We start from the raw sequence: 8,461 nt of genomic DNA, 5'->3' as shown, positions 1-8,461 counted from the left end.
ATGCATGAATATAGGAAAATTGGAAGTTGTCAAAAATGAAACAGAATGCATAAAAATCAATATCCTAGGCATTAGTGAGCTGAAATGGACTGGTTTTGGCCATTTTGAATCAGACAACCATATGATCTACTATGCTGGGAATGAGAAATTGAAGAATGGTGTGGCATTCATCATTACAAAGAATATTTCAAGATCTATCCTGAAGTACAATGCTGTCAGTGATAGGATAATACCCACATACTTACAATAAAGACCAGTTAAAACGACTATAATTCAAATTTACACACCAACCACCAAAGCCAAAGATGAGGATATTAGAGATTTTTACCAACTTCTGCAGTCTGAAATTGACTGAACATGCAATCAGGATGTGTTGATTATCACTGGTGATTGGAATGCAAAAGTTGGAAACAAAGAGGAATCACTGGTAGTTGGAAAATATGGCTGTTCTGGTTATCTAATGCTGCTCTGACAGGAATATACCACCAATAGGATGGCTTTAACAAACAGGACTTTATTCTTACAATTTGGAGGCTTTAAGTTCAAATTCAAAGTGCCAGGCTCTAGGGCTGGGTGAAAGCCCCTCAGCCTTGGGCTTCAGCTCTGCATCCTGCTCCCGGCCCACTGAAGCTAGAGGCTTTTCTTCACTCAGACAGCTGCTGGCTGCTGAGACTGACAAGCCCAAGGTTGACAAATAAAAAGGCATAGTCCCGATATTACCAAACCACACAGCAGACCATTAATTCAAGTCCATTGAAAGAAAGTCCCAGGATCAGCAGAACATGGCAGGCTGCTAAACAATGACATGGCTACATGCAGGGTTCAAGCGTGCCATAAGCTAGAGACCATTCCCAAGCTGCTTCTTAGATACAGGAAGCAGACCACATACCCAAAGCAGCTACTCAGCTGCTTGTGGTAGATCCCACCATGGAGTTGATTATCAGTCTCATCATGGGGAATACTACCACCAGCTGCCCAGCCACTCAACTAGGTCCAGTCAAGTTGACACACAAACTTAACCGCCACAATGGCCTTGGTGATAGAAATAATGCTGGAGATCGCATGATGGAATTTTGCAAGACCAATGACTTACTCATTCATTACAAATACCTTTTTTCAACAACACAAACAATGGCTGTATATGTGGACTTCACCAGATGAAGCACACAGGAATCAGATCGACAACATCTGTGGAAAGAGGTGATGGAAACACTCATTGTCTTCAGCCAAAGCAAAGCAGGAACTGCCTGTGGAACAGACCATCAACTGCTCATATGCAAGTTCAAGTTTAAGCTGAAGACAGTAAAAACAAGTCCACAAGAGCCAAAATATGACCTTGAATATATCCCTCCTGAATTTAGAGACCATCTAAAGAATAGATTTGATGCACTGAACACCAATGACCAGAGGAATTGTGGGATGACATCAAGAACATCATCCATGAAGAAAGGAAGAGGTCATTAAAAAGATGAGAAAAAAAGAAAAGACCAAAATGGATGTCAGAAGAGACTGTGAAACTTGCCCTTGAGTGGAGAGTAGCTAAAGCAAATGGAAGAAATGATGAGGTAAAAGAGCTGAACAGAAGGTTTCAAAGAGTAGCTCGAGTAGACAAAGTCACTTATTATAATGAAGTGTTCAAAGACCTGGAGTTAGAAAATCAAAAGGGAAGACCACGTTCAGCATTTCTCAAGCTGAAAGAACTGAAGAGGAAATTTAAGCCTTGAGTTGCAATACTGAAAGATTCTATGGGCAATATACTGAATGATCCAGGAAACATCAAAAGAAGATGGAAGAAATACACAGAGTCACTGTACCAAAAAGAACTGGTCCATCATCATCCATTTCAGGAGGTGGCACATGACCAAGAACCAATGGTATTGAAGGAAGAAGTTGAAGCTGCACTGAAAGAATTGGTGAAAAACAAGGCTCTGGGAATTGACAGAATACCCACTGAGGTGTTTCAATAAATAGATGCCCCACTGAAGGCACTTACTCAGCTATGCCAAAAGATTTGGAAGACAGCTACCTGGCCAACTGACTGGAAAAGATCCATATTTGCACCCATTCCAAAGAAAGGTGATTCTACAGAATGTGGAAATTATTGAACAATATCATTAATATCACATACAAGTAAAATCTTACTGAAGATAATTCAAAAACAGTTACAGCAGTATATTGATAGAGAACTTCCAGAGATGTAAGGTGGATTCAGAAGAGGGTGTGGAACAAGGGATATCATTGCTGATGTCAGATGGATCTTGGCTCAAAGCAAAAAACACCAGAAAGGCGTTTACTTGTGTTTTATTGACTATGCAAAGGCATTAGATTGTGTGGATCATAGCAAGATGTGGATAACATTGAGAAGAATAGGAATTCCAGAACATTTAATTGTGCTCATGAGGAACCAGTATATAGACCAGGGGGCTGTTGTTCAAACAGAACAAGGGAACACTGCATGGTTTAAAATCAGAAAGGGAGTGTGTCAGGGTTCTATCCTTTCACCATATTTATTCAATCTGTATGCTGAGCAAGAATAACCCACAAAGCTGGACTATATGAAAAAGAATGTGGCATCAGGATTGGAGGAAAACTCATTAACAACCTGCAATACACAGATGACACCACTTTGCTTGATGAAAGTGAGGATGACTTGAAGCACTTACTGATGAAGACTGAAGACTACAGTCTGTAGTATGGATTATACCACAATATAAGGAAAACAAAAATCCTCACAACTGGACCAATAAGCAGCATCATGATAAATGGAGAAAAGATTTAAATTGTCAAAGACTTCATATTACTTGGTTCTACAAACAACACCAAGGGAAGCAGCAGTCAAGACATCAGATGACATATTGCATTGGGCAAATCTGTTGCAAAAGACCTCTTTCAAGTTCTGAAGAGCAGAGATGTCTCCTTGAAGACTAAGGTGCACCTAACCCAAGCCATGGTATTTTCAACTGTCCCATATACGTGGAGAGCTAGACAATGAACAAGGAAGACCGAAGAAGAGTTGATGCTTTTGAGTTGTGGTGTTGGTGAAGAATACTGAAAGTACCACAGACTGCTAAAAGAACTAACAAATCTGTCCTGGAGGAATGGCAGCTGGAAGTCTCCATGGAAACGAGAATGGCCAGACTTCATCTCACCTACTTTGGTCATGTTGTCAGAAGGGACCATTCCCTGGAGATGGATATCATGCTTCGTAAAGTGGAGAGTGCATGAAAAAAGGAAGGCCTTCAACAAGGATTGACACGGTGACAGCAACAATGGGCTCAGGTATGGCAAGGATCATAAGGCTGGTACAGGACCGGCGGTATTTTGTACTGCTATACATAAGGTTGCTATGAGTCAGAGACGACTGGACGGCACCTACCAACAGAACAACAACAACATATCCAAGAAGCCCAATGAATCCCAAGTATAAAAACTTAGTGACTGACTGGATATAGGTGAAGGAAATGGAAGAAACAGAGGTGATGTCTGGCTTTTAACCAGGTACATTACAGTACCAGGTACATTTCCCAAGATAGAGGCCTGAAGAAGGGACAAGTGGGGTAGGATCAGGGTAGAGACTGTCTGAGAGTATGAGCTCCAGGACGTCCAAGTGGAACTGTCCAAGGGCAGCTGATGAGATGGGTCTGGTGTTCAGAAAGCAACGGGACTGGAGGTAGAATCTGGGAAGCCAGGGATGTGCTGGGCACTGTGAGGAAGAGCCGAGGGCAGGGGCAGACCCCATGATACACCATCTTAGTCAAGAGGCAGAGCAAGGAGAGCTACCTGGGGAGCCTGAGAAAGGGCACGGCGAGAGGGAACAGGAAAATTGGAGGAGTAGGGCGTCCAGGCAGAAATGACTATGAGGAAGAGACTGCTCAAAGTGACAGTGCCACTCCTTAAGATCAAGTCTAGTGAGGCTGGTTTGGGTTCCTCCCAGGCCTGAAGCTTGCCCTAGAGTGGGATTGTCACAGGATATTGTGCAGTGGTAGACATGAGGAGTCCTAGGGCAAGGTGGACCTATGGGTTCCGAGGAGTCTGGAAGAGGATGGTGAGCTTAATGTATTTCTCAGTAGAGCACGCAGATGGGAGGGGCAGTATAGGCAGGAATGACTAAATTTCAGATCTCAGTGGTCCAAGCACTGATGAGTCAGAGTGGCCCATGGTGCGAGGGGCAAGGAAAGGTCCCTGGGGATGACAAGATAGAGGAAGAGGGAGGTCATGTTGGTCAGGTGGTCCGTGTAGATAATGAAGTCCCTGAGAAGGACACTTTGACAAGGGAGAGAAGGACTCTGGGTAGCCTCAAAGTCTTCAGAGGAAGAGGAGTTGGACGAGGAGGTGAGCAGGTAACCCCAGGGACAGGGGTGACAGACATCACAAAGGGGTAAGGGAGTTTGAGGGAACAAGCTGCAGTGGCTGGGAGGAAATACAGATTTAGGAATTATGGGAGAGAGAGAGATTGGCAGCTAGACACTGGGCCCTATTACTATCACCCAGGTGGGCAGTTTAAGGATGAACTTGTGCATGTTGCCTTCTCAGGCAGCTCCAGCTGCCTGGGACTAGAGAGAGCCCTGGCCAGCCCCAGCCTTCGCCTTGATAGGAAGGGAAGCCAAGGCTGCTGGTCCTGAGAACACTGCAAGAAGCCAGCCCCACAGCCTGGCCACTGGAGCTCCAGGCTCAGAATAGAGAGGCACACGGGGCGCAGGTGTGAGAGGCCCAGGCAGCTGACTGGTGGGCTGTGGGGAGTCCCTAAGCTCAGAGGTACACAAAAGCCCCCTTGGCAAAGGGCCTCACAGGAGGAAGGGGAGGCCTCAGTCTGCTCTCCAAGGCCACCTACTGTCTCCTGCCCCTGCCAGCACTGGAGGCCAGTGGCGAGTGGGGAAGAGGCCATTTCCCTGAAGCCCAGCTGGGTGCAGGGAAAGCAAGGGTGAGGTGGCAGCTGGGCTGTGCTGGCTGGTTTCTGCCTCCCTTTCCAGCACCCTCTACCAAGCAGCCAGCAGTCAAGTCCTGCCCCAATTCTCTGTGAGATTATGCACACCCAGGGCACTCACATGTGTACTCAGAACGTGCATGGAGGCAAACACAGTCACGGGCACAAACACAAGAGCCACAGAAATATGTGTGCACATGGGAGTAGCTTCCCACGCTGACGTGCATGTGTGCAGAGGAATTACACATGCACTTATGCAAATACACAGAGGGGATAAAGCCACAAAGGTGGGGTACATGCAACATTTGCACTTACATACACCTGTGCCAGTGTGCAGAGATATGCTGCCATAAATGCAAATATAGATCAGATATACAAGCACACATGGTCATTTCATATACTTACCTGCCAAATCCAGAAATGCTCACCCCACTTGCTTATAAACATTCACACAAAAGGGACTGGAAACCATGTACAAACACAAATACAGATACATGCATGATGCACATACAAACATGCACAAAATATAAATGCACATGCACACAAGAACATGGACATGTTATTCATGCATGTATGAGACATTCAGTTATACACGTCTGTGCAGACACAGCAATACACAGACATGCACAGTCATGTCCATATACATAACACACATGCCCATATATAGATATACACACACATGCATATACATACTCATGTATGCCTGCATGCTTAAAGCCTAACTCATGGTGCTCACACACACACACACACACACACACCCAGATACACATTCGTAAGCTACACTGAAAACTCACTGAAGGCAGGGAACATGGGTCTCCTTGGTTCACAACGGCATCCCAGGGGCTAGGACACAGGAATTGGGGGTTGGCTGAGCTGAGCCTCAGAGAACAGCCTGAGCAAAGGCTCAGAAGCAGGAAGGTGATAGGTGAGTCTGGAGAGTGGCCAAAGATCAGGGCACAAGAGAGGGCGGAATAGAGAAACAGGACTTGGGATGGGATGGCCTGGGTGGGGATGGGATGGCCTGGGTGGCCAAGTCCTTGAGGGTCGTGCTGGCGAGGGACTTTCAGGCCTAGGAGGCTCTTTGAAGTTCCTCTTCATCCCATTCTCTTCTCCTCCCTTCCTTCCCCACTTACAATCCTGTTTATCCTCCTGTGGATGTCAGACATTGACAGAGGGGCAAAACATGAAGCAGAAGAGACGGGGGTGTCACAGACAACACATGGCCTTTTAGCTTGGCAGGTCTTGTTTTAAATCTTGGTTCTATCTTAGCACTGGAAAGTCTACCCAAGTCATTGATTTTCTGTGAGCCCAAGTTACCTTTTTTGACCAGCACAGAGACCAGCCTTGGCCTAATCAGCCAGTTGTATGATTAAATGAGATAGTATGTCCTCTACGGAGCCAGGAATCCCAGGAAGGGGCAAGGTGGCTCTCTGGACCCGCTGACAGGCCATACAGTGAAAGACTTCTCCTGGGGCCTCAGTCTTGTCTTACCAAATGGGAATGATGGCTCCTACCTCACAGGCTGTGAGCGCTGGAGGCTCGGAGAAAAGCGCCAACGTGACTTCTATTTAAAGGGCACCACATATACAGAGCAGTGCCTCGTATGTGTTCACCTGTATGAATTTTCACACACAGAACCAACTGCAGAACCAGCATCCAAACAAAGAAACAGAACATAAACTGTTCCACAGATGCTGGGTCAGAGGCAGCTTTTCTAGAAGGTAAGGAAACCCCAGTCCTCTCAGGCAAGCCTGCCCCTCCTCTGTAACTTTCTGTTTTCCCTTCCAGACAACAAAGGGACACTTACTTAGGTCCCCTTCACCTCATGCCACCCCACCCTCAACTTCCTACCTCAGCCAAAGTTCCTGGTTCTCAGTGGGGAGAAAGCTGGGGCAGTCAGTCCCTTCAGCGCCAACCCTCCCACCTGCCTCCCCTCAGCTTCAGGCCAGGGCTCTTATGGCTGGGGGTGTGGCCACACTCTCCCCTACCAATGGGGAGACTTTAGTCTGGCTCTCAAGGACCACATCTCCAGTTGGGAAGCCAGGAACACCAGTTTCTGTGCTGGGCTGTCCCTTGACTGAGCCATTTGTTGAATGGCCCCAAAGTCCCACAGTTTATAAGGGAAGACTTGACCCCAGGGCTGTCTCACTCCAAAGCTCACACCCCTGCAGCAGTGGAGATCATTGTCTCCATCTCACCAATGATGAGGAAATCAAGGCCCAAAGAGACCAAGAACAGAGCCAGGACTGCAGTCCAGGATTTCCACAGTCCAGGATACCAAGGCCACAGGTGAATCACTGGACACAGGCTTCTAGCAGCAGGGCTGAACTGGGCCCTTTCCCTGCTCCCTTTGCCCTTGGACAGAGTCTAGCCTCCTTTACAACCCCCTAGCCCTGCCTACCTTGCCCTCCTGCCCACTGGTCTTTTTCAATTCCGCTAACATTCCGAGTTCTTTTTGGACTCAGTGGCAATATCCTGGTAATGGGTTTACTCTACTTTCAGGTTCAGCTCAAAGGTCACTTTCCCTCCCTGGTGGCTGACCTCCATCATATCCTCTCATAGTATCCCGAACACCCCACAGGTGTAGGTACATGGCTGTGTAATGATCTGCTTAATACCCATCTTGCCCCAAGAGAGCAGAGGCAGGGACTGTCTTGTTCTCAGCTGCATCCCCTGTGCCCAGCCCAGTCCCTGGCACATAGTAGGTGCACAGTGAACAGGCATGGAGAGATGAATGAGGCTGTAGCTGTCAGGGGCAGGGGCAGGGGTAGCAGAGAGAAGGTAGGGGAAGTCTGGAAACGGTCCCGGGAACATTGGATTGGACTCCTTACAGAAGGCCTGCAGAGGGACAAAGACTAGCCCAAGGTCACACACTGGCCTCCAGCCTGGAGCCCCTCTACCCCCAGCTCCTACTGAGAAGGGACAGGGTCACAGGCCGCCCCAGGGCAAAGGCCCCTTCTTGGGAGGGGCCGTTCTTTGCCTTCTCTTTCTTTCCCTTCCCTATTCCTCCTCCTGCCTCCTCTCTCTCTCCCTGGAGGCTGCAGAGAGCTTAGCTGCCCTAAGCCCTGTCCAGGGACTATAGGGAGAAATCACAGCCCAGATTCACAGAGGTAGGCTGGAGGGTTGCGACCTGACAGACTTTCCCACTCCTCCAGCTCCTGCTCTGCTCCATGTCAGCATCACTCCGCGGAGAGGTCACGGTCGCTGTAGGTGCTGGGGACCCCTCTCCGGCTCTTCCCGTCCTTGCCTCTCGACAGCCCCCAACGGAGCAGTCAAGAGCCACGTTCTTGAGTGAGGGCCATTCGCTCGCTGTGTGGCCACGGACAAGTCGCCTTGCCTCTCTGAACTTAGTTTGCTTATCTATAAAATGAGGATAAAAGGACACATTTCTTAGAGTCGCTGGGAAGGATCGGTGGTATAAAGAAGATACAAAGGCCCCAACAGGCTTCTGGGACGTTGCACCGGCAACCACAAGTGCAAGCACTTATGAATGTTCTCATTATAATAGTATCTTCTCACTACTGTAGCCTATAGATG

The sequence above is a fragment of the Orycteropus afer genome, unplaced genomic scaffold, assembly GCF_000298275.1.
Source record: "Orycteropus afer afer isolate SDZICR_OR568_19922 unplaced genomic scaffold, OryAfe1.0 scaffold00123, whole genome shotgun sequence".
NCBI classification, from domain to species: Eukaryota; Metazoa; Chordata; class Mammalia; order Tubulidentata; family Orycteropodidae; genus Orycteropus; species Orycteropus afer.
This window is presented reverse-complemented; position numbering follows the sequence as displayed.